This window comes from Myotis daubentonii, chromosome 5 (assembly GCF_963259705.1).
Source record: "Myotis daubentonii chromosome 5, mMyoDau2.1, whole genome shotgun sequence".
NCBI lineage: Eukaryota > Metazoa > Chordata > Mammalia > Chiroptera > Vespertilionidae > Myotis > Myotis daubentonii.
In genome coordinates this window covers 5,215,327-5,241,059 of record NC_081844.1, presented here as the reverse complement: position 1 = coordinate 5,241,059, position 25,733 = coordinate 5,215,327, and the positions used below count along the sequence as shown (strand labels likewise).

Sequence of the window (25,733 nt, the reverse complement as noted above, 5' to 3'; positions counted from 1 at the left end):
CCCAATTGATGTTTCTTTTCTTTTCAGCCAGACTAAGCTTTGGACAAAGAAAATTCATCCTAAAATGCTACTGGAAGTTTGAAAACACAGTTGAAGTGCAAACACTGTGTTTATAATTATTCAAAGTGTGTATTTTGGGGGGGCACCTTCTCTTGACTCCTCGCCTGTGTGAAACCAGGATCAGACAGGGGCCTGGAGAATCAGCTGGCAGGGACCTTGTGATTGGTGGAGGCTTACCAGAGAGCAGATCTTGGGCCTTTGCTTCACACTGCATCTATTCTTTCTTCCAGAAGAAGCTTCTCCAATATTTCTCAGGAAAAAGTCTTCGTATATGTGCCATGAGTGAAGGTGAAGACAATCCAGTTTCATTAGACTTCTGGACAGGGTAGAACGTCGCCCTGAACATGGTGTTTGGTTCAAGGATGCAAATGAGCCAGTCAGCTGTGGAGGGAAGCTCTCGCCTTCCTTCTCGTCTTGAATCCTGTCGGAGTGGGCATCCATTCTGCTTCCACACGGCTCCTGATGACAAAGTCAACGAGGGGGTTAGCAGAGCTGAGAGTGGCATTAGCCCCCAGATCAAGCCACACCTGAAGCTGATGAACTCTTTCTGGCTTTTTACAGTGATTTGAGCCAACTGATTCCTTTGTTTTCTTAAAGCCATTGGAGATGGTTTTTCGATCGATTGCAGGATAATACAGAGAACCAGGAGACAAAGGACACTCTGGGGAGATTTGACTGGGACCTGCAACTTTACTTGTAATAGTGGGCTCTCTCAGAAGAAAACTGGAGGCTCCGAGTCCAGCGAAGGGAAAACAGATGGGCAGGATATGTCCATGTCCTTGGCATGGAGTGAGGCACCTCGGTCACCAGTGCTGGCTCCTGGCCAGCAAGTCTTCACCCTGAGAGGAGGCTTCAGACTGTCAGAGCGGAGTGGCTTTGCAGGGTCCACAGTTCAGGCTCACCAAGCAACCTCTAGCATGACTTTGTTTGGCACGTGCTTTCCTACGGGGAGACAATGAGCGCATCTTCCACTGCCAGCATCCTGGTCACACAGCAGTGGGGTTTGTCTTGCAAATAAACTTTGGAGCCTGCTTCATTCGGCCGTCTCTTGTGCATTACAGTTATTGTAGTCAGTGTGATCAAACTCTCTCATCTGGGAATTCTGAAAATTCCAGTTGCTGGACCCATACATTGATGGTTCACACCCTACATTGACCCTGAGTTTGCATTCTAGTGCTCCCATAACTGAGAAATAGACAACAGAGCAACAACAGTCATGGCCACCGCTCGGTTGTTAGTCTTTATTATTCATCCGCCCATCCACTATCCAATACATTTACTGAACATCAAATAAGAAGTATTTGGTTGCAAGTGTCAGAAGCCCAACTCTAATGTAAGCAAAAAATGAATTGATTGACTCATGTAACTGGGATAGATCACAGGCTAAAGGGAAAAATTACCGAAATCAGGACTTCAGCACCTGGCACCAAGGTGGTCTCTCTTCATCACTTTCATCTCTCCAAGTGTTGGGGAAGATTGGTGGCACTGGCTGCCACCAATTCATGCTGGCCTAGCTTAGCACCCAAATGGAACAAGAACTCTCTTCCTACACCTACTTAGCAATCCCAGGGGCACCCCTGGTCTATGGGGCATGGTGCTTATAACAGACGAAGGAGCTGGGAAAAGCCTGTGGGTACAAAAGACTCAAAAGCAATCCCAGTTGGCAGCATGGAGCTAACATGATTCAGATTTGAGCAGCTCATGCTGGGCAGGGGAGAGGATGACGGTAGGATTTTCTAAGTGTCGTGATGGCAGGAAAAGGACTGGGAGGCTGAGGAGACAGTGACCAACTCTACCAGGGAAGCCTTCCCAGAAGAGGGGTGAGATGGAATCTGCTCCCCTTCTTCTTCCCACCCACAATTCTCTGAGGAAAGGTCCTTTTCCCACTCTCAGTACATCTGGTTCATGTGGGGCTGACCTCCAGCCTTGCTGCAGGGGTAGGGACAGGGCTCTGACCAGGCCAATGAGAGCTGCCCTGGGTTTTTGCTCAAATGATTAGGAAAGAAGTACTCTACCCAAGTCGAGAGGCTGGTAGAATGTAAGCCTACATGTGGTAATGGCCATCTCTCCTGCCTGGCCACACAGCCTGTGTGAAGAAGCCAGTGGAGAGAAGAGCAGAGTGAAGGGTGGGGGAGTGTGATTGGTTCTTTTTACTTTTAAGCTACATTCAATATTATTAGTTTCAGATGTACAGCATAGTGATTAGACAATCATGTCCTTTACAGAGTGGTCCCCTCTGAGATTTAAGTACCCACCTAGCACCATAGTTATTATATTATTGACTATACTAGAGGCCCGGAGCACAAAAATTTGTGCACTGGTGGGGGAGGAGGAGTGGGGGGTGGTGTCCCTCAGCCCCACTTGTGCCCTCTCACAGTCTGGGACCCCTTGGGAGATAACCACCTGCTGGCTTAGGCCCGCTCCCCGGGTGGCAGATGGCAGTCCCGATTCCTAGGTGCCTGCCCCGCCTCTCCAGATCGCGCACACGGCAGGGCCGATCCAGGGGTTGGGGCACCGCTCCAGGTCGGGTCGCACACGGGACGCCCGCCACTCTGGGTCTCAGATAGCAGTCCTGGATGGCGGCAGGGGAGGCGGGATGGCGCTATCCCACCCTGCCTGCAGTATGCAAATTAGCTGCATCTTTGTTGGTGGTTAATTTGCATATCACGCTGATTAGCCGATGGGAGGCGTAGCGAAGGTACGGTCAATTACCATGTTTGTCTATTTTTAGATAGGACTAGAGGCCCGGTGCATGAAATTCATGCACTGGAGGGGGGGGAACCCTCAGCCCGGCCTGTGTCCTCTTGCAGTCCAGGAGCCCTTGGGGGATGTCCAACTGACGGCTTAGGCCTGCGAGTCGGACATTCTTAGCGCTGCTGCGGTGCGCTAGCCAGCCACAAGCTGTGAGCCGTGAGCCCCACTTCTGGCTGAGCGGCGCTCCCGCTGTGGGAATGCATTGACCACCAGGGGCCAGCTCCTGTGCCAAGTGTCTGCCCCCTGGTGGTCAGTGCATGTCATAGTGACCGGTCCTGCTGTTTGGTTGACTTGCATATTACCCTTTTATTATATAGGCGTCTCTATACTGTAATTTACATTGCTGTGACTATTCTGAAACTACCAATTTGTATTTCTTGACCTCTTCACCTTTTCCACCCAGCTCCCCAAACCCCCTCCCCTGTCAACCACCACTCTGTTCTCTATATCCATGAATCTGTTTCTACTTTCTTTATTTTGTTCTTTAATTCCACATACAAATGGAATCGTATGGTATTTGTCTTGTGAGATCGGTTCTTGACGGCATCTTATGATGACCAACCTCCTCAGTTATGAGACACCTGAATACATAAATGACCTTTTTCTGCATCAAGTCTACTTGAGTTGGAGTTTCATAACTTCCAATAGGAGGTCTTGCATAACATGAGGGGCATGCTGACTGGGATCTGGAAATCTGAGAGATGTTTGCTGGGATTTTCTTCAGATATTCAGAAAGAACAGGACATGTATAGGCAGGTACCCTCTCTGTGGGCACCCCAAATCTACCCAGATGGCTCCAAATAAGCCCACCCCTCATTGTATGCATATGCAGCTCTTGCGTTATAGCCTCTCCTCTTGAATCTGGACTTGGCTTTGATGCTATGACTGATGGACTCCAGAAGTGACATTCTTCATAAGGTCTGGAAGCTTCTTCCTCCCCTATGGAGCCCTGGGCTGCCATGCAAGGCATCCAGGATCACCAGACTGACTACAGTAAAAGTGGAGGGTGAGATGTGACAAACAGAGAGATCGCACTAGGGGTACCACAGTGCCGGATGTCCAACTCCCAACCACCATCTCGCTAGAGGCATGAGAGACCCCAAGCTAGACCAGCAGAACTGTCTCGCTGGGCACCACGATCATGAGCTATAATAAACTTGTTTTACGCCACTAAGTCTTTTGTTATGCAGCTGGACTTCCCTTCCTCCATATACTAGTACATTGTGCCAATCACAAAAAGTAGCTCCTTCTGGGCAGATGAAATACCAAAAGACCCCCCTCTCTCCAGGCTGGAGCAGAGGTTGCCAGGACACAGCACTGACTCGGGAGAGGCCCAGCTGGCTGTCCCACAAGCAGCCTGGGGTTGGAGGACGTGGGTCAGCCTGCACTTTCTCTTATCAGCCCCTTACCCTGCTGGGCTTCCATGTTGCCAAGCCTGTGTCCAGTGTCCTCTGGCACTAGAGGCCTGGGCTGTCATGTTGATTTCTTGGCAAATGGCAGGCAAGGACCATCCTAAGGCCATGCTGGGGGAAGGCAAGCACAGAACACAAAGAGCTTTTGTCCCTCCACCTTTCACTCTAGCCCAGTGGTTCTCAACCTTCCTAATGCCGCGACCCTTCCGTACAGTTCCTCATGTTGTGGTGACCCCCAATTTCATTGTTACAAATTGAACATAATTAAAGCATAGTGATTAATCACAAAAACAATATGTAATTACTAGAGGACTGGTGCATGAAATTTGTGCACTGGAGGGGGGGGTGTCCCTCAGCCCGGCCTGCGCCCTCTCTCAGTCCGGGAGCCCTTGGGGGATAAGCAGGCCTAAGCCGGCAGTCGGACATCCTTAGCACTGCTACAAAGGGGAGAGAGGTTCCCGCCAATGCCGCCACTGCCGCTGTGCTTGCCAGTCCTGAGCCTGGCTTCTGGCTGAGAGGCGCTCCCCCTGTGGGAGCACATTGACCACTAGGGGGAAGTTCATGCCTTATGTGTCTGCCCCCTGGTGGTCAGTGCATTTCACGTGACAGGTTGTTCTGTGGTAGGTTGACTTGCATGTTAGCCTTTTATTATATAGGATATATGTGTTTTCCGATGGTCTTAGGCGACCCCTGTGAAAGGGTCATTAGACCCCCCCCAAAGGTGTCGCTACCCACAGGTTGAGAACCGCTGCTCTAGCCCAAGACTGCCTTCAGGTGAGGGGTTGTCTCACTTTATTGCTAATGACACAAGCCGGCTTCACTCTCATTTCTTCAGCGTTGTTTCAGAAAGGAGCCTGTCCTGGTTGGCCCTGGGGCGAGCAGCCAGCTACTCCTTTTCCTGCATCAGGCCATGTCTGCCCTCAAGTTTCTCAGACGGATCTTGAGCCTGTTGGGTGTTCCTCTTGCCCCTAAACCTCGGGTTTGCTCAGGGCACCGTGGCGCTTGATTCGCCCCAGCCCGGCCCCAGCACAGGGCCTGGCCCACCCGTGGGCGGAGGTGCTCACCCGGCTCAGCCAGCCCTTCCCCCGACCCTCGGGCACCCGCGAGAGGAGCGCCGGGGCGTGGGAACGCAGCGCCGCTTCCTCCGGCGGGGACCCAGCCCAGAACTGTGCCCTCGTTTACTGGACAGAATGACCGACCATCAATGGACCGAAACGGGCCATTAAGTAGTTTTTTTTTTCCTGCACATTTGAGGCAGGAAGAATCATGCGACAGTTGACAACTGAATGTCTCCTCTTTACGGCAAATTAAGATGCTGGCTAAGGTCAAAAGTCAGAGGCGGTCCGCGATGAACGGCACACGGTTGAAAGGCAACACGCAGGGGAGGAAGATCAGAGAAAAAGAGGGGAGAGAGGAGCAGAGTGAACAGAGAGACGAACGGGAAGGAGCGGGAAGAGCAGAGAAGCGCAGCGCAGGGGAGAGGAGGCGCACGGCGGGACCGGAGCCGCGGGGCGCGGAGAGGAGCGGGGGCTGGGGGCGCCGGGCCGGCTCACTGCGCAGGCGCGGGGCGGGAGTGACCCCCCCCCCCCGGCGCCGAATGGTCGCGCCCGGCGGCGGCGGCCAATGGGCAGCCGGGATGTTGGCAGGGCGGCGGCGGCCGGGCGCTAGCTGGCTGGGGACGGGGCGCCGCCATGATGCTTGTTTGCTTTCAATGAAAGCGAGGGGGGCGCGGAGGAGGAGGCGGCGGCGTCGGTGGCGGCGGCGTCGGCGGCGCGGAGGCGAAGGCCGCGGCGGGCGCAGCGAGCAGGGCGAGGCCGGGGACCGGGAGGGCGGGCGGGCGTAGTGGCCGCCCGGCGGCCGGCCGAGGCGGGCGGCGGAGGCGGTGGCGCTCCGCGGGGAAACAAAGAGCGGCGGCTGAGGCGACGGCGGAGCGGCGGCGCTGCAGCAGCGGCCGGGACTGGTATGGTGGTTCCACCGGGCGGACGCCGCTGCACTCACCGGGAGGAGGCGGCAGCGGCGGAGGGCGGCGCCCCCCGAGAGGTGAGCGAGGCGGCCGGCGGCCCGCGGGGTGCTCCCGCCCTGGTCCTGCCCGGGGCCGGGCGCGCGGGGCTCGCCGTGGGAGGGCAGCTGGCGCTGGGCGGGAGGCGGGCCCGCAGCTGGCGGCTGTTGGGGGCCCGCGACGCGGCCCGGCGGGGAGTTGATTGACGGGGGGCGGGGGGCGCCCTGGCTCTCGGACCCCGGACCCGCGGCCAGGATGGCGGCACCTTCGGGGGAGCGGCCGTGTGGGCTGCGCGCTGCGCGGTGGGCACGGAGTTACAGCCAAGCGCGAAACCCGCTCTTCACCCCTCCCCCAAAGTATTTAAAATTCAGTTGGAGGCGGGTTTTCGGGGGCGGAGGGTGGGAATGTCACCGCTAAAGCGGCTCGGAGCGCCGAGTGCGATGGTTCGTGGGGTTGCTAAGGACTCGTCGCTAGCCCGAAGGACTCACGGCAGTTTATTGCGCTCACCACTGCGCTCACCGGAGTCACCGCTGCTTTTCTCTGGCTCCCTTCCCTCCTCACCTTCCCCAAAGCGCCTGCGAGCCAAACTGTGTCCCGCTGTAATGGTTCCCCCAAATGACGGTGTTGGGATTATAATGCTGAGACTTCCCTAAGGCCCGAGAACGCTGATCAGTCAGTTCTGCGGTAAATAAAGCAACATAGGTTCCTAAAGGTCATTACGGTCTGCAAAATTGTGCCGTTAAAAACTGCAGGCCTTACGGGGGGGAAATGGGATTGAGGCACAACCCTCGGGAACTTGGCATGCCCCGTTTTGCATGTTACGCGGTTAAGCAGTATGTAAACACTGCAGTAAATGCTGCGCTGGCCCCGGAAGAAGACCGGCCTTGCTTGTGGATTTGGCCATGAGAATGGTGGCTGCGTGCGAGTTCCTGAGCAGTGGCGGGAGTTTACCTGAACTCAGAACGTTACTGCCACACCAGAGGGTGGGTGTGTCTCGGAACACACGCACACACGTACGGTGAACTGTTGTCGTCCGTAGGTGTTTGAGGTCTGTGTGTTTTGTGTATTTCTGTGCAGCTCAGTTCATTGAGGTGTAGTTTTCTACCTCTAGTGTTTGTCACAGACAAGCAATTGAGAATTCTGCGTTATGCTCAGATTCCCTAACTTATCAATCATGTTGGAACAAATTCACATTTTCAGAACAAGCAATATAGCAGACCGGATTATACTCGAATACAGCATTTTAAAAGAGTACTGTAATTTTCGGTTCAAAAAATAATTGAACGCCTGTATGTCAGGCACTGTGGTATAGATTTGCTACCTTTATGGGCTTATGGGCTTTGTCCCAAGTGGGTAAAGCCTTCATGAGGTTGTATGGTAACTAGAGGCCCGGTGCACAAAATCGGTGCACTCGGGGGTCCCTCAGCCCGTCCTGCGCCCACTGACAGCTTAGGCCCGCTCCCTGTGGGCGTAAGCCAGGGGTCCTCAAACTACGGCCCGCCGAAAACATTTCTCCCGCCCGCCGGGTGTTTTTGCTGCCGCTGCTTGTCCTGCTTAGCAGCCGACTTGTCCCGGGCCCGCAGTGCGCATGTGTGGAATGTCTGAGGGACAGTGAACTGGCCCCCTGTTTAAAAAGTTTGAGGACCTCTGTCCTAAGCCATCAGTCAGACATCCTTAGTGCTGCCATGGAGCGCTCACCAGCCATGAGCCCAGCTCAAGGCTTCTGGCTGAGCAGCACTCCCCCTGTGGGAGCACACTGACCACCAGGGAGCAGCTCCTGTGTTGAGTGTCTGCCCCCTGGTGGTCAGTGCACATCAGAGTGACAGGTCGTTCCATTGTTGGGTCATTTTGCATATTAACCTTTTATTATGTAGGATGAGGAATATGCAAAGCATTTGGGGCATGCTGAGGGAAGAGCAACCAACTTCTGCTTGGTTTTTGTATCCAGAAAGAGAATTACTGGTGATTCTCTAGATACCTCAAGAAGTTGCATATAGATTTTTTTTTAACTAGGCAAATTTTGAGTGGGGGATATTACAAGCCTTTGCTAAGAAAAGGCCACACAGAAATGAAGATTTATTAAGTAAAAAATATTTGCACTTAGCTTTTTGAGGAGCAAATTTGTTTCTCCTGTAAAATTGTGTTTAGTTGTATGTAAACACCACAGCATCATAAAGCAATATCTGGTGAAGCTAACTGCCGTGTTTTAGACCAACAACTTCATATACTTTCACCAAAAGTAGTTGGGAATGAAACTATAGTTTATTTGGGACATTAAAAAATCACTGGTTTCTAATTTTAGAGAAATGTACAGAAACTCAGATTTAGGGATTTGTAGTCACAGAAAGAAAATAATAGCTTTGTTGAATGCTAATGGTGTAATAGGCACTGTGCATTACATGTGTTATTTCATTTAATCCTCACACCAAAATTGTGAGGTAGATATTTTATAAATGAGGAAGTTTTAGCCTTAAAGACGAATGTAAACATGCTTGCAGAGCTGGGACTTCACATGGGTCTGTTTGACTCTAGTTGGTGTTCTTTTTTTTTTTCTTCATCTTTACACTCAGTGAATTAACAGCAGTAGGTTCAGGCTGGCAGGTCCAGGGTTCTGTGGGCCTTGGGGGCAGGCCCGGCTACAACAAACACAGGAAAATGGACACGAGGGCAGGGGGAGGAAAGAGTTAACAGGTTTGGTCTTGAACTTGGGGGTTGGGTGGAAAAGTGATGATCCTTGGGGCTTGGGATGAGGACCAGCAGGAAGAAAGCTGTCTGATGGGGGCCTGGGCAGGCCCAGCGGCCGGGCTGGTACCTTTGGGGCTGAGCTGAGAGGGAAAAAAATGAGGCCCCCTCCCCTGAGGTCAAGGCACTTGGCTCAGACTCCTCCTGCCTCACACCATCCATGGAAGAGATGGGGCCCTCATCCCCTCGCTCCTCTCACTGGCTCAGAGGCTGTTCCAGGTTGAGCCTCTGAAAGAAGCTTTTGCCCAACTCGTATGTGCTGATCATGGTGGCACAGGAGCGGGCAGCCTTGATGATCCTTGGGAGGAAGCCTGCAGAGTCCCCTGGTGCCGGACTCAGCCGGATCCTCCGCGGCAGCAGCCAGGTGGAGTCTGCGTGCACAGGTGACACTCACAGCTTACACAGTTCCCAGCGCACCCTGGCGTTGAGTCTTCACCACATCGAAGGGTAGAGTCAGGATGGCAGCCACCGTTCCTGAGATGCCACCAGCCACAAAGCTGATGCCCACCGATGTCTGGTCCTTTGGCCTGCGCCCACTCAGCCAGCTCTTTGCCAGCTCATAGTTGAACCAATACAGGCTGAAAAGGGCACATCCTGAAGAGCAGTGGGGCCCCAGCCCAGCCACAGTGAGCGCCAGCTGCCCTGAGCTACGGAGGTTCGGACACAGGCACCCAACTCCCGGTATGACATGCGGAGCCTGCAGCTTTGTCCGTACCAGCTCTAGGGGGCTCATCACAGTCACGGTGCCCAAGCGGGCAGTGCACCAGCCACCATGGGTGCATGGAAGTCAGAGGTCAGGGCTCGACCACACAGGAAGGCCTTGAGTTCGTCATAGGCCGTGAAGGAGGTGGCGGTTGCTGGCACAGTCATCACCAGGGTGGCTGGGAGGCCACTCCACAGGGCCCTGGTGCCCTCGTGTCTCACAGTCTTCACAAAGGCATCCATGGTGCTAGTGAAACGAGTGGGGTCCTGAAACCAGGTGGCACAGTGGGCACCATTTGGGCACAGGTGCAGGGGTTCCAGGACACCATTGCAGCAGAGGAGGCACTTGCTGTGGGTCGGGGAGAGGAGAGCAGTTTGGTGTAAGAGGCGCCAGAGTCTGGACGGAGGCATCAGTTCGCTGGTCACCGAGGGACGCTGAGACTGCAGGCGGACCTTCGCCACGTCCAGGGGGGTCGTGAAGATGGAGGTGACCACAGCCTGGCACCTGAGGCCACCATCTGTTGGAGGGGGTAATACCCCCAGGGTCCTGATCAGCCATCTTGTAGCTTCAATTCTGGCTTTAGGATGATACTCACGCGGTGCAGAGCCCGGGTCGGGTGGGCCCATGGTGGTCCGCGACCAGTGCGGGGTCCTCCGCACGCCTCTAGTTTGTGTTCTTAATGACATAGTATTGTGCTCCTCCCACATCCCTCCTGCCATTTGGTATAGATGTAGTATAGGGAGACCCGGTTGCTGCTACACATTTATAAGCACTTAACATTAGTAGCTGGTCATGTAGACAAAGACTGGGGGGAAGTGTGTTCCAGGACCATGCAGTCTTAATACTTGTGATTCTCTTTTTGGTTATGATCAAAAACCTCATGAGAATCCATGTAAGAATACTATTTGCTGGTCAAAATTCCAGATTTAAAGCATTTTACTATTTTAGGGAAAGACAGTCACACATCTGTTGTCAAAAAGCAGTGCATGACAGAACTCCATTTGAACACTGAACACATTTGCTTTAGATTTCTTTCCTAAGTCTTCGGAAATATCCTTCAGTGGCGTTACGGTTAGAGCAATATTCTAGTGTGATGAAAGGCTTATTTTTTTTTTTTTTTTGTAAGATCAACATTTCATGAATAATTTTCCTAGTTTTAGAGAGGAAAAAGGACTAGTTGGAAAAATGACTATATACATGAATAATTAGCTAGAATAAATGTTTACTCCCCTAAAAGGCCAGGTCCTGCCTAGTGTTGCTCAGTGGTTAGCATGTTGACCCACAGGTGCGCCGGTTCGATTCCCGGTCAAGGTCACTATACCAGGTTGCCCTTGATGGGGATGGTGCAGGAGGCAACCAGTTGATCGCATGTTTCTCTCTCCTCCCTCCTTCCCTTCCACTCTCTCTGAAAAGCAATGGAGAAAATATCCTTGGGAGAGGAATAACCAAAAACAGGCCAAAATTCCCACTAGATAGTGGTAGTTAGAATATGATTCATTGTAAGAAAGAGAGGAGCAAATAGATGATGGAAAATCTGGCAAAAGATAAGAAAGAGAAATGAAAAAATTTCTGTTGGCAGCTATCATTTGGTACTGAAGCTGTAAAGTAGATGGTGTTGCTTGTCTCATGCTAAGGAACAGATTTAGGATTGTTGGCCTCCCTTTCCTTACCTTTCTGATCTTGGTGAAGTTTTACCACACAAATCATGGCTTTGATACCCTGTGCATTGGTGAGCGGTCAGCTTTTGCTAATTAGTTCACAAATCCTGTTTGTCTTAATGTTTTCTTGCTCCATACTTTATATTTGACCTAAAATACAGAAATTAACATTTCTAAGCTAGCATATATTTGTATTTACTTAGAGTTGGAATTTGTGGATGACCTGTACTTGGTGTGCGTTCATGGTTGTATTTTGAATTAATTTACTGGGTTGGATGAAATTGCTAGTTTTGACCATTTTTGATCCTCAAAATTGTGGTTGTTGCAGTATACACCCTGGCTTCCTCTGACTATTTTATATTCACTCATGTGTTTTGGGGTACATGGACATAGTTAGAATTGCATTTTAATAGCAGTCTAGTAAACTGTTATGGGTTGGGCATTGTGGATACAGCTGCGTGTGCCAACTTTTCCTTTTAGAGCTATGTATTGACTACTACATACATCTGCTGTTTAGCTCCGGGTTTGGAGGGATATTTTAGCATAATCTAAATAAATCTGTTTTCTCGGAGGTCTTATTGGTTGGAAATTTTAAACTAATTTGGACTGAAATTTAGGTTTGTACTACTTGAGAAAGGGATTTAAGGAAATTGAAATTAGATTGTTGGGTTGCGAGGGATTTGGGGGTGCTAATACTTGTGATTTTTTTTTTTTTTTTTTGGTTATAGATCAAAACCCATTAAGATGTTATTTGCCTTTTTAATCCTTATTCTCTTATGAGTGTATGGGTAGTTTTCCAGAGGCTAAAAAAATATGTGATATCTGATCAGATTGAATTCAGAGCAGATATGTGAATCCACCTGTCTTCTAGTCTGTCCCATATTAGAGAGATTTGCAAAAATGTAAGACACTATCATTCTGCTCGGGAAATTTTGTTTTGCAGTTAGCCCTAGCTGGTTTGGCTCAGTGGATCGAGCATTGGCCTGCGGACAGAAGGGTCCTGGGTTCAGTTCCAGTCTAGGGCATGTGCCTTGGTTGCAGGCTCCACCCTGTCCCTGGCCCCAGCCCTAGTCCTAGTCAGGGCTCCTGTAGGAGGCAGCCAATCGATGTGTTTCTCTCAAATCAATTTTTCTCTCTGTTTTTCCCTCCTCAACTCTCCCTAAAAATCAATGAAAAAAATATCCTCGGGTGAGGATTGACAACAACAAAATAATAAAAATATTTATTAATGCGTGATAGGTTTATTATATTTAATGAGTTAATAAATAATTTAAAATTTCTTAGTTCTAATTACTACTGTGGTAAATATTGATAGATATAACCCACATAAATAAAAACTCTTTGAGGTACTCATTAATCTTTAAGAATATATAAGGGTCCTGAGATAGAGAGTTGGACAATTGGGAGACTACAGGTGGAGAGTAGTTTGGAAAAGATGATACATCTGAAAAGGAAACGAGGGCTCGTGGTCTCAGCAACATAATTGGAGAATGAACATGAAATCTTGGTTTTTATCAGGAACAAAATACTAGAGAGTTGTTTGAGGCAGTGATGTAATAGACTACAGCTTTGCAACTAGATGTTCCAGGTTCAGATCCCAGCTCTGCTGCTTGTGTGTGACCTTGAGCAAGTTATTTTAACCCTAACTCAGTTTCCTCAACTGAAAATGAGGATAGCACCTACCTCACGGATTGCTGTGAGAATTAAATTGAGATAATCAGGTAAATGGCACAGTGGTTGAAAGCACAGACTTTTGGATCAGACTTTGGTTAAAAATCATAGTTGTGGCTCTACTGTCTCTGACCTCAGGCAAGTTACTCATTCTCTGGACCTCGCTTTCTTTGTGTATTTCCTTGCTGGAGTCCTGAGGATTAAAATGAAATAACGCATGCAGAGGGCCTGATAGACCTGCCCAGGGGCGAATGCTCAAATGTTAGCAGTTACATGCCTAGTGCAGAGTGTGGCAGATAAGTACTCAACACAGTTTTGCCATTACCCTTATCTGTTTGAGGTTTGCTCTTATTTTGCCATAGCATGTTACTCAGATTACTTTTATACAGTTTAACCTTTTAGTTTGTCCCCTTATTGCTTATCCCAGGCTATCATAGAACCAATATTCTCAGTCTTTGATCACCAAAATCCTACCTGATTTCTCTATATTTCGCTTTCAAGATTAGAAGCCTAGATATTAGTTTTTATTCTTGGTAAGATGGACATTGCTTCTGTTAGCACACTTGTCTCTGATAAAATGTTTGCTTTTTTTTTTTTCTTTTTACTATCACAGCTTCTCCCCTCAAATTGTTATGTCTTCCCTGAGTACTTAATGTATGCCAGGCTCTGATGATATAAAAATATTTAAAATATAACTAAGTGCAAGACTCCTACATTAGAGTAGGTAAGTGAAACATTAAAAAAAATATTAAGGTGGGGTTAGAGAATAGAAAAGTAGAAATTATCTTCAAGATTCAGAATAAGCAGGGAATAATAAACCCCTGTGTTTGGGAGGGATAGGGAAGAAAGACCTTTTTAAAAGTTAGTTATTTGAGTTGGCATTTGAAGGATGACTAGAGTTCCTAGTTTTTTGCAGGGAGGGAGAGAGAGAGCAAAAGCAATAGCATATGCTAAGGCCATGGGGGTTCGTGAGAGGTAACTGGGAATGCAGGAGACCCAGATGATGAGACTGGAGAGGCACACAAGGACCCGGTTATAAATACATATACCTTATTTGTTTTATAAATGAGCCTGGGTTTCCTCTTATTTAGTTAGTTCAACACATATTTGAGCCTCTTTTGTGTCAGGTGCTTTGTTAGAGTCCAAGAATACAAAGATGAAGGAGATGTTGTTTTAGAACCATGAGATAAGTTATCTGTGCTTTTAGATCATTTTGGACAGTACCTAGGATGCATTAAAGTGGGGGAGAGTATAAGAACAAACATGGGTCTGAGACTGGTGGAATAACTCAGGTAGGAGCCCAGGGAAGTAAGGCAAAGTGGATGAAAGATTTAGGAGGTAAAATGGGCTAGAACTAGAGACTGGATGTGAAGACTGGTTAGCTGAGAAATAGTAAAGGATAATACTGATATTTCTGGCTTGGGAAACTGGGTGGGGATTATAGGAGGAGGGGCAGGTTTGAAAACCAAGATGACAATTTCACTTTTTAGTAAGATTTTTTTTTAATTCTTACCTGAGGATATGTTTATTGATTTGAGAGTGAGATATCGACTGACTGCCTTGTATGCATCCTAACTAGGGACCAAACCCACAACCTAGGTACATGCCCTGACTAGGATTCGAGCCCTCGACATTTCAGTGTACTGGACAATGCTCCAACCAACTTTGCCACACTGGCCAGAGCTAGTAAGATCTTTTTGATACCTTGTTTCTTTCACTAGCTTTTTATTCTATTCCTCCTATGCAATTCAAATACCTTGCTTTGAGAGATTATCATGAGTTGTAAGATGCCCACTATAGTATCATTGATTATTTATAATAGTAGCCTTGAAATCCACAAATACACAGTTAGGGTTTAAGTTTTGCTTTTTAGATAAGAGTAATCATGTTTTGGAGAGGTTCTTAGTACATTTTTGTTTCTCCATTAAGGGTGTTAGTGATAGACATTTTGCCTCTAACGACAGCTCCTGAATGAGGTTTATCATCTGTGTAAACATTTAATTGTAGTGGAAAGCTGGGTAGAAAGAGAAGAAAACAAGTGCGATGACATTGAGAATCAGGATGATTTGGGTTTAAAATGAGATGTGGAAGTACCTTAACTGCATTGAGACTATAAAAAAGACCTAGGACCCTGACTGGTTTGGCTCCATGGTTAGAGCATCAGCGTGTGGGCCAAAGGGTTGCAGGTTTGATTGCCGGTCAAGGGCATGTACCTGGGTGGCCTGACAAATGACTCGTCCAAATTTCAAATGAGAAACAGAAGCATGGCGAAAATGAGACTTTTAATAACACTCTCGAGAGCTGGAGCCCATTGCACAGGAATACAAATGGGGCACGAACATAGCCTATTTATTTAGTTCCTCCTCTGGTTCCTCATTGGCTGAGGACTATGGTCACCTATTTCCTTTTTTTTTTTTTTAATTAAATCTTTATTGTTCAGATTATTACATTTGTTCCTCTTTTTTCCCCCCCATAACTCCCCTCCTCCCAGTTCCTGCCCCACCCTCCGCCCTCACTCCCCACCCACTGTCCTCATCCATAGGTGCACGATTTTTGTCCAGTCTCTTCCCACATCTCCCACACCCCTTTCCCCCCCAAGAATAGTCAGTCCATTCTCTTTCTATGTCCCTGATTCTATTATAATCACCAGTTCATTCTGTTCATCAGATTATTTATTCACTTAATTCTTAGATTCACTTGTTGATAGATGCATATTTGTTGTTCGTAATTTGTATCTTTACCTTTTTCTTCCTCTTCCTCTTCTTAAAGGATACCTTTCAGCATTTCATATAATCCTGGTTTGGTGGTGATGAACTCCTTTAGCTTTTCCTTATCTGTGAAGCTCTTAATCTGACCTTCAATTCTGAATGATAGCTTTGCTGGATAAAGTAATCTTGGTTGTAGGTTCTTGGTATTCATCACTTTGAATATTTCTTGCCACTCCCTTCTGGCCTGCAAAGTTTCTGTTGAGAAATCAGCTGACAGTCGTATGGGTATTCCCTTGTAGGTAACTGAGTTACTTTCTCTTGCTGTTTTTAAGATTCTCTCTTTATCTTTTGCTCTTGGCATTTTAATGATGATGTGTCTTGGTGTGGTCCTCTTTGGATTCCTTTTGTTTGGAGTTCTCCGGTCTTCTTGGACCTGTAAGTCCATTTCTTTCACCAGGTGGGGGAAGTTTTCTGTCATTATTTCTTCGAATAGGTTTTCAATATCTTGCTCTCTCTCATCTTCTGGCACCCCTATAATTCTGATGTTGGTGCGCTTGAAGCTGTCCCAGAGGCTCCTTACACTATCCTCGCATTTTTGGATTCTTTTTTCATTTTGCTTTTCCTGTTGGGTGTTTTTTGCTTCCTCGCATTTCAAATCATTGACTTGATTCTTGCGCTCCTCTGGTCTGCTGTCGGGAGTCTGTATAATATTCGTTATTTCAGTCTGTTTATGCTTAATTTCTAGTTGGTTCCCCAATATAAGATCGAGGGTCTCATTAGTTTTCTTGTAGAGCTCATTAAGTTTATCGGCGGCTTCTAAACAGTTCTTGAGAGACCTTAAAAGTGTGGTTCTGAACTCTATATCTTCCATTGACAATTTTGTCCTGTTTCTTTGTCTCCGCATTTTGTTATGCTTCCTTGGTGCACCCCCTAGTGGTCTTTGTTCGCAGTCTTATAGTTAAATCTTGATTGTTGTAGCTAATTCCAGGGAGGGTTTGACCTTCAGGCCAAGTGGCTGTGAGAATCAGCTGTGTCAGCAGTGAGAGAACTTCTGTCCTCTAGGGAGGTGCTAATCTAGCCTTTGCCTGAGGCTATCCGGCAAATGCCTCTGTGCAGGGCTTGGGCGGGGCGGGTCGCACAGGATCAACAGGGTGGGCCGGAGAGAGCAGTTATGGCGGCTCTCAGTCCTGTCCCCAGGGGCTCTGCCTCTCTGAGTCCCAGCACCCGCTGCAAAGCTGGGAGAGAAAGCTGCACTCGCTCTGACCGAAGCCAGACAGTCCCGCTTCTCCGGTTTGAGTCTGGGTCCCTAAAGACTCGCCTGTATCTGGAGCTCAGAGTCTGCGACTCCCTCCCGATTGAAAACAACAACCGCGCCCTCCGCCGCCAGCCCGCTCCGCGCACTTGGCACCTCAGAATTTGACTTCAGCACTGCGCCTCCTCTGAGTGTCCGTGTGCGTTTCTCTTTCCTCCTAGTTGTAGGACTTCCACTCAGCCAGTGTTCCTGTGGTTCTGGGTGATGTCCCTTCCGTCTTTTAGTTTCATTTTTGAAGTAGTTGTTCAAAGCAGCAAACTCCAGCGTTAACCTATGCCGCCATCTTGGTCGACTATGGTCACCTATTTCCTAATAAGTCACCTAGGTCTTGCTGTCTCCCATTGGGTTATTTAAAAAGATGGCTGGGGCCTTTTCTAGTTGCCTCCACCTCCCTTTGTCTAGGGCAGCGGTTCTCAACCTGTGGGTCGCGACCCCTTTGGGGGTCAAACAACCCTTTCACAGGGGTCGCCTAAGACCATAGGAAAACACATATATAATTACATATTGTTTTTGTGATTAATCACTACGCTTTAATTATGTTCAATTTGTAACAATGAAAATACATCCTGCATATTAGATATTTACATTACGATTCATAACAGTAGCAAAATTACAGTTATGAAGTAGCAACGAAAATAATTTTATGGTTGGTCACCACAACATGAGGACCTGTATTAAAAGGTCGCGGCATTAGGAAGATTGAGAACCACTGGTCTAGGGGAATCTTCCTAGGACATGTGCTATCAGCCAGGTGCACAGCTCTCATACCCTCTCCTCACTCCCTACATTTGTTTGCTCTGGGGAAATTCAGTGACCACCTGGCCACATGCTGTTTCTTTTCTATGAAGATGAATCATAGAGGTATGCTTCCTACAGGTGGCAGGTTGATCCCCGTGCAAGAGTCAACCAATTAGTGTGTCTCTCTCATATCGATCTCTCTCTCTCTCTCCCTCCCCCCCCTCTTCTCCCCCCCCCCCCTTCCATTCCCTCTAAAAATTCAATGGATAATATGTCCTCAGGTGAGGATTAACAACAAAGACCAAGGGAGCCAACTGGTTTTATTTATAGTAGTGTAATATCACATATTTTTCATTTGTAGACTTCAACTAATACACTTGGCAAAAACAGAAGGTGAATATTTAAGAGTGTGGTAGGCCTGCCATCTCAGCCATAATTAATATCAATGTAAAATCCAGAACATTTCCACTTTAAAAAAATAAATTACTGTGTTTATATGACATTTAAAATGTCTTGCATGTCTTGGTAGAAATAGGTAGCTGTGAATAAATTGTCATTTGGTAAAAACATTTCGGTTTTCAAACAAGTTGCTTCTCAGACAGCCTTCCAGAACAAATTAAGTTTGAAAACCAAGGTTCCACTGTATTACTATTTTGTTTAATCGTACTTTGTGGAAGGCATTCCTGGTTCTAGTGCTATGGGAAAACAGCTTGTGAGGCCTTGGTGGGGTGCTGATAGGGGACAGTGTTTGCGCTTAGCTTTGAAATATGTATAGAATTTCGGTGTGAGAATGGCATGGAGACAGGGAAGCATGGAGTATATTTGAAGGATGGAGTTTATCTGCCAATTGCATCAAAAGATACAGAAAAAAGTATTGGACAAAAGTCTAGAAAGGTAGAATATTTTGAATTCTAAAGTGAAAGTTTGAATTTTTTTCTAAGCAGTAGTAAGTGGGGTGGAGGAGAGAGGATGTCATAGAATCATAGTTTTAAAGCTGGTATAAGCATTGTTCTCAAAATTGCCTGGTATTGGTACAAGAACAGACATATAGACCAATGGAACCAAACAGAACCCAGAAATCAACTCAAACCATTATGCTCAATTAATATTTGACAAAGGAGGTAAGAGCATACAATGGAGTCAAGATAGTCCCTTCAGTAAATGGTGTTGGGTAAATTGGACAGATACATACAAAAAAATGAAACTAGATCACCAACTTACACCATATACAAAAATAAACTCAAAATGGATAAAGGACTTAAACGTTAAGACGGGAAACCATAAAAATCTTAGAAGAATCCATAGGCAGCAAAATCGCAGACATTTCTTGTAGCAATATCTTTACAGACACAGCTCCTAGGGCAGTGGTTCTCAACCTTCTGGCCCTTTAAATACAGTTCCTCATGTTGTGACCCAACCATAAAATTATTTTTGTTGCTACTTCATAACTGTAATGTTGCTACTGTTAAGAATCGTAATATAAATATCTGATATGCAGGATGGTCTAAGGCGACCCCTGTGAAAGGGTCGTTCTACCGACAAAGGGGTCGCGACCCACAGGTTGAGAACCGCTGTCCTAGGGCACTGGAGACTAAGGAGAAAATAAACAGCTTCTGCAAAGCCCACCGTAGTGAACTTCTGTTGTGTCTTTGTTGGGAAGGGCTCTCGTGTGACCTGAGTTGTCTTGAAGAGTGAATAAGAGTTTAGAGTGAAGGTTGTTTTTGGTGAAGGGATTAACATGTATTGAAAAACTTCATAGGGTGGTGTATGTGTAAATGGCTGAAGTTGACTAAGTCCAGATTGTAAAGAACTTTGAAATTTGGATGTTAGGTAGGTAGACAGGAAGGGCAGGGCCATTGTAGATTTTTAAGCAGCAAAGGACATAAGCAGCCATCCATCAGGAAGATAGATGTAGAAGAAGTCATTTTATAGTTGAAGCTGAGAAATGAGGAGGGTCTAAATTAACTTAAGTAACTTTGAAAATGAAGAAGATGGGTAAAACATCCTGAAGATATAAAAAGTCAGTCGGCTTTAGTGAAAAATTGGATAAGACCTGGAGAAAAAATTGATTGGGCGAAGTAAATTGGTACCAAGGTTAATGTCACTACCTTTTTATATATACCCTCCTTGCAGCTCTGAGAGGGTCTTCTGCACAGAGTTTTGCTTACCTCCCTTTCCTCTGTCCCTCTTTTTGTCTCCTTAATGTTTAGGGAAGAAGTAAAGCACAAAGAATGGAGGAGAAAATATAAAGAGCATGTAAAGGAAAAGAGAGCTGTTAAATTTAGCATTTTTTTTTTGTCAGTTGAGATTGGTTGTAACAGCCTCATTTCCCTTGAAAAAATCTGGCCAATATAATTAAAATAAATTATTTAACAAGAAACACTTTTTTTGTGTGTGCATGGCCAAAATAACATGATTGCATAATCATTAATGTTGTAATTAGGAACTAAGTATGAAATGTTACTCTCCACACAAAGTCTTTTAAAATTACTGATTTGTTGGTTATATATAGGGTTATATATCTCAATGTTCTTCAAATCTAACTAGAATAGTCCTGACACTAGCTTGTTGAAGGCACCAGACCAGTTACCTGTAGAAAGTCCTGCATTTTCATTTTGTCAGATCGCTTCTTTGGTGTCATCAGGCCAATTCTTCTAGTTCACAGTCAGGGTTTGTTGATGTGTACTTCATATTCTCTCATGTCAAGAGATCCAGTATCTGGATCTCCCCCAGTAGCAGTTGCAAAGATTGATGAAGGGAACAATTTATTTCTCCCCTGAACATTTTCTACCTTATGATCAGAAAACAGTCTGGGTGGTAGTGTTACCTTAGCATTTTGCCAGTGATTGTTTAATGTGTTATCCCAGTTTATGATCCTTGCTTTAAAAAGGTTCCTTAGGAGTTTCAAAATGATGTTGCTTTTGTTTTTTAAATTATTTCTTCATTTATTAGCTGTCATTCTTTTGTAAAGTAGGATTTTTAAATGGGGTTGTTTGATAGCTCTGAAATGGAGTACCTGCTGAAAGGATAAACACTTAAATCTTTCCCAAGTTATCAATTGTAGTTTAATAGCTGCCACAGTTTTGGTGGCGGATTTGTGCCTGTGGCCTTCCCTTTACTCCCCTTGGCCCCCCCTTTACTTTCTTCCTGCCTCTGCTACTAATCCATCTTTATATCACTGCCAGCTCTGTTTGCGGCAGCACAGACAGTGGTCATGTTATCCATACATTTTTATTGATTTGGTGTATTTCATTCCATTATAATTACGATTCTTTTTGCTCAGATTGTCACAACTTTGGCCAGTGATGGCCTCTTCTAGCTGGCTCCTGTATCATGTTGACAAGATATAATAATAACCCCATTAGACTTGTTTTTTTGGTATAAAAGTGTGTCCCAGCTTCATTTTAATAAAATTCCTGCTCCAGGCTTGTAATTGGCCATTTTTCAAGGAACTTTGCTTTGTTGGTATTAGAGGTCAAAATCAAGGATTAGGAGTACTATTATTCCAGAGATAATATTGCTTCTAGAACACTTCGGTGACTACTTAGGAACAAAAATCGAGTTTAAGCTGGTAGTATCGAAGTTAGTTTTAGTATTGGTGTTTTTATCTAATTTTATGTTTTCTTACCCTGAAAATTGTGGTTCCTAACGCCATTAACATAGTACTTATTTGTTTATTCCTACAATATCAAGTAATTTCATATAATACCAATTGTTTACTTAACATCATTCTTTCATAGCTGCATGATTTTTCATAGTATGGCTCTACTTGATTTAACCAAATATTCTCAATATGGTGATTTAGGATGTTCGCATTTTTTGTCATAAACAATGCTTAATTAGAAAAAGTACATGGGTTGTTTGTTTTCTTAGTAATTGCTTGTCTGAAAATGCCCTTTTGTCTTCACACTTGACCAAGTGTTTGAGTATAGAATATTTTAAGTTGAGATAAATTTACATGAAATGTATAAGACCTCAGATGTACAGCTTGAGTTTTGATGCCTTTATAGACAAATATAAACCACAGTTCAGGTAAGATATCAAATATTTTCATCACCTCCCATAAGGGCAACCACTGTTATCACTACAAATTCATGTAAATGGAATCTCTTGGATCTTTTTCATTCAGTATATTTAAGATTCATATATATGTGTGTATATATCAGTTCATTATTTTCTTATTGCTGAGCAGTATTCAATTACAGTCAAATCTCAGTTCTCGAATATCTCCCATCTCTAACAATTCGGCTTTCAACTAAGTTGTTCATGGAAAGAAATATCTCACTTGACAAACAAAATTTTGGTTCTTGACCTGACAACCCTTTTGTGCTGATATGTGTATGACCAGTCACAAGTCTCTCAGGCGACAGACAAAGGAGAGAATGTGCGAGTATGAGTCAGTTTGCTGCTAAACCTCAAGAAGTTGTGCTGTGAATATTTTTGTGGGCCTTTTTTTTTTTGCTTTTGTTACTAATTATTATTAAATATGTACAGTAAGTCACCCATGGGTCCTAAGAAGGTTGGTCATAGCAGCAAAGTGAAAAGGAAAGTTGTGAGAACAATGATAGAGCTTAAAAAAGAAATAATTGCAAAGTATGATAGAAGTGTTCTTGTGTCCGATCTGGCTATCAAGTGAAATTGACGATGAGCACAGTTTTAAAACAAAGGGTGCTGATGTTACTAAGGGTGTTGCTCACGAAACAGTGATCATGGCAGAAAGAGGTAGAAAAATTCTTGATTAGGATAAACGAAAAGCAGTTCGCCAGTGACAGCATTTCGGAGGCAATGGTGAATGCTGCATGCTGACCTCCTGAAAGACACCCCTGGGATGAATGCTAAAGTGACTTGTTTAAGGCTAGTAGAGGTGGTTTGATAAATTTAAGAAAAGAAGTGGTATTTGTGGTGTAGTGAGGCATGGGGAATTTGCCAGTTCTAACAAAGTAGCTGCTGATAATTTTGTGACAAATTTCAATATGTAGAGGCCAAGGGATTTGTTCAGTTGTGATGAGCAGCCTCTTCTGGAAGAAAATTCCAAAGAGGACCTACATCACACAGGAGGAGAAGTCATTGCCAGGACACAAGCCAGTGAAGGACAGGCTGACGTTACTATTAGGTGGGAATGCAAGTGGGAACTTTAAATTGAAGCCTCTACTTGTCTACCATTATGAAAACCTATGAATTTTCAAGAAAATTAATGTCATGAAAAACAAGTTCAGTGTGATGTGGAGGGCTAATAGCAAAACTTGGGTAACCAGGCAGTTTTTTTATTGAGTGAATTCATGAAGTGTTTGCCCCAATTGTTCTGGGAACAGCAGTTACCACTCAGAGCACTTCTTGTAATGGATAGTGCTCCTGCCCACCCTCCAGCCTTGGAGCTGAGTTGTTGGAGGACTACAACTGCATCACTGTTAGATTCTTGCCACCTAAACACATCCAGCCCATGGATCAGCAGGTCATTTCTAATTTTAAGAAAATACAAAAAGGCACTGTTTTAGAGGTGTTTTGAGGTGACCTCTAAAACGAATTAAACCCTCAGGGAGTTCTGGAAGGAACATCTTAATATCCTCACTTGCTTGAAGCTCATAGACAAAGGATGGGGGGAAGTGTGTTCCAGGACCATGCAATCGGCCTGGAAGCAATTGTGGCCCAAGATTGTTGCTGAACGAGACTTGAGGACTTTGAGGATGAGCCTGCGTCTGTTGTGGAGGATATTGTCTCTGGACAAGTCCATGGGCTTGACAGTGGATGTGATGATGTGGAGGAGTTGGTGGAGGGCCACGACACTGAGCTGACCACCCAGGTCCTCCCAAGACCTTCAGAGGGGGCAGCAACAGATGGCAGCCGAGGAGCTCTCTTCAGAGGAGGAAGAGGGAAGGGAGATATTCCTACTTCATTAACCAAGGAAATGCTTGAGAAATGGGGAGAAATGCAAAGTTTTATTGAGAAATATCACCCTGACAAGAAGCAAACCCTGCGATAAACTTCTTCACTGACTGCACTGTTTCACTGTAGGCAGGTGTTAAAAAGCAGGCGAAAACAAACATCATTGGATAGGTTTTTAGTGAGACAGAGGCCCACTGAGCCTGAAGCAAATTGTAGTGGAGCAGACAGACAAAGAAACCTACAAGAAGAGCTGCCTGACATTTGATGGGACTCCCCTTCCAAATAATAACATTCCTCCTCCTCTCCTCTCCAAATTCAGTCATCAGTAGCTCTCAACATTAAAGGTAGTGTATGTAAATTTTCATTTTTTACTGTACATCACATTCCTTTTAAGTTTTCATTTATATTTCATGTCATTTTTGTTTTTAAAGTGTTTTTAGACTAAACAGTACATTAGACATGTACTGTGTATAAGAAAACTTAAAACGGGATCATTTGGGGGTCTGGAACGGATTAATTCAATTGATGTTATTTCTAACTAATGACACATTAAAAGGGAATTAATTAGAGGAAATATTTTAATATTGCTATTCACGTCCCCCAGCCAAGCGCCAGGCTGGAGGCAGCCTCACATCCTGGGCCAGCACAAGTCCCCACCCACCGACACTGCAAGTCCCTGCCCATCCACGCCTGCCTCGCATGCAGCCTCCTGCTGTTCAGTCATTACAGTGTCATGGCGTGATGACCATTTGCATATTAGCCTTTTACTATTATGATGATGATATGTGGCCCAACTTTCTGATTATTATGTGTGATAAATTCCTGGAAATGTAATCATCCAGCCCAGGAGTCTAATATTTGCTACATCCTGTCAAACGGTCTCCAGAAATGCTGTCCGCTATACTCCGGAGCAGTGCTATCAGGTGTCTGTTTCATCACACCCTCTCCAGTACTGAATACTGTGATTTTTTAAATGTTCCAGGTATCTTTCCTTTGCAATTACTTGATTACCTTTGAAGTTAACTTTTCTCATGTATATTAGTTACTTTATTTCTTCTTTAGTTCAAGGTCTTTGCTCGGGCATATTCTTCTTTGATTAATCCTATTTCGTTTGAGTTCAAGGGAAGCAGTAGCAGCTTCCACGGAGAAAGGTGGGGGGCCGGGCGGGAGGAGAGTGGTGCTACAGGAGGGTGGGGCAGTTTTATTTATTTATTTTGTTTATTTTGATTGTCCTTTCACTGTTGATGGACATTGGGTTATTTTCCGTTTTTGGCAATTATGAATAAAGCTGTTATGGATGACATTTTATATAAATGTCTTCTTGTGGAAATACATTTTTACTTCTTTTGGGTAAATACCAAAGGGTAGATTTGCAGATGTGGTTGGCAGTGGCTCCTGTTAAAGGTTAGATCAGAGGTAAGGGGGTTAAGGGAGGTGTTAGGTTCTGAGACTGAAATGTTAGGATGAGGGCATGCAGTCAAAGGTCACCATTTGGGAGGTTGGGTCCCTGGGGTCTGGTGGGGAGGATGAGGGTCAGACCCGGGTTTGGTGAGGGATGCAGGAAGGGAGCGGTCTAGCTGGGAAGGCCTGTGGGTCTGGACAGATCCCTGGATTCGGGCGCCCAGCACTCGCCGCCAGCGCTGTGGCCACCGCACTGTCCAGGCCCTGTGACAACCAGACAGACCTGGCCACGCTGCAGGGGCTGCGGGGAGTCATGTGGCCCCCAAGCCTGTACCTCCTCGCCTCTGAGCTGGGCACGAGCCCCTCTTCAGGGAAACCGCCTGATCGGCCCCTCTAGGTGACGTCACCTGTTTACGCCATCAGTGGGCGCACGCCTCACAGCCTGTTGCTGCGCAGGCTGGGGAAGACTATGGGAGGAGGTCCCCTAACCCTGCCACCGCAGGCCCGGAGCCCGCATCCCTGCGCACGTGGTCGTCTGTAACTGGCACCCAGAAGCCAGGGTGGGGGCAAGGGGTTCCCACGGCATTGGAAACCGCTGGTCCCAAGGGTCCCACATCTCAGTGTTGCCACATGACTGCATGGCATCAGTGTTATGCCACTACTTTCTGATGCCAGTTTTACCTTAAACTCTT

At 46.1% G+C, this 25,733-nt stretch overlaps 1 protein-coding gene and 1 pseudogene across 4 annotated transcripts in view; one reads left to right on the top strand and one right to left on the bottom strand.

Annotated features, from left to right (window-relative positions):
• Positions 1-5,895: 5,895 nt before the first annotated feature.
• Positions 5,896-25,733, top strand: part of CNOT6 (CCR4-NOT transcription complex subunit 6) — a 68,020-nt gene continuing 48,182 nt past the window's right edge. Inside the window, exon 1 of one of the 4 annotated variants that reach the window (XM_059695637.1) lies at positions 5,896-6,266. The gene's annotated coding sequence lies outside the window, so the exon portion shown is untranslated. Of the gene's footprint in view, positions 6,267-23,721; positions 23,985-25,733 lie in introns of those variants that run through there. The other 3 variants (XM_059695636.1, XM_059695634.1, XM_059695635.1) reach the window with 3 other exon arrangements.
• On the bottom strand, positions 8,785-10,243 carry LOC132234589 (probable mitochondrial glutathione transporter SLC25A39; annotated as a pseudogene).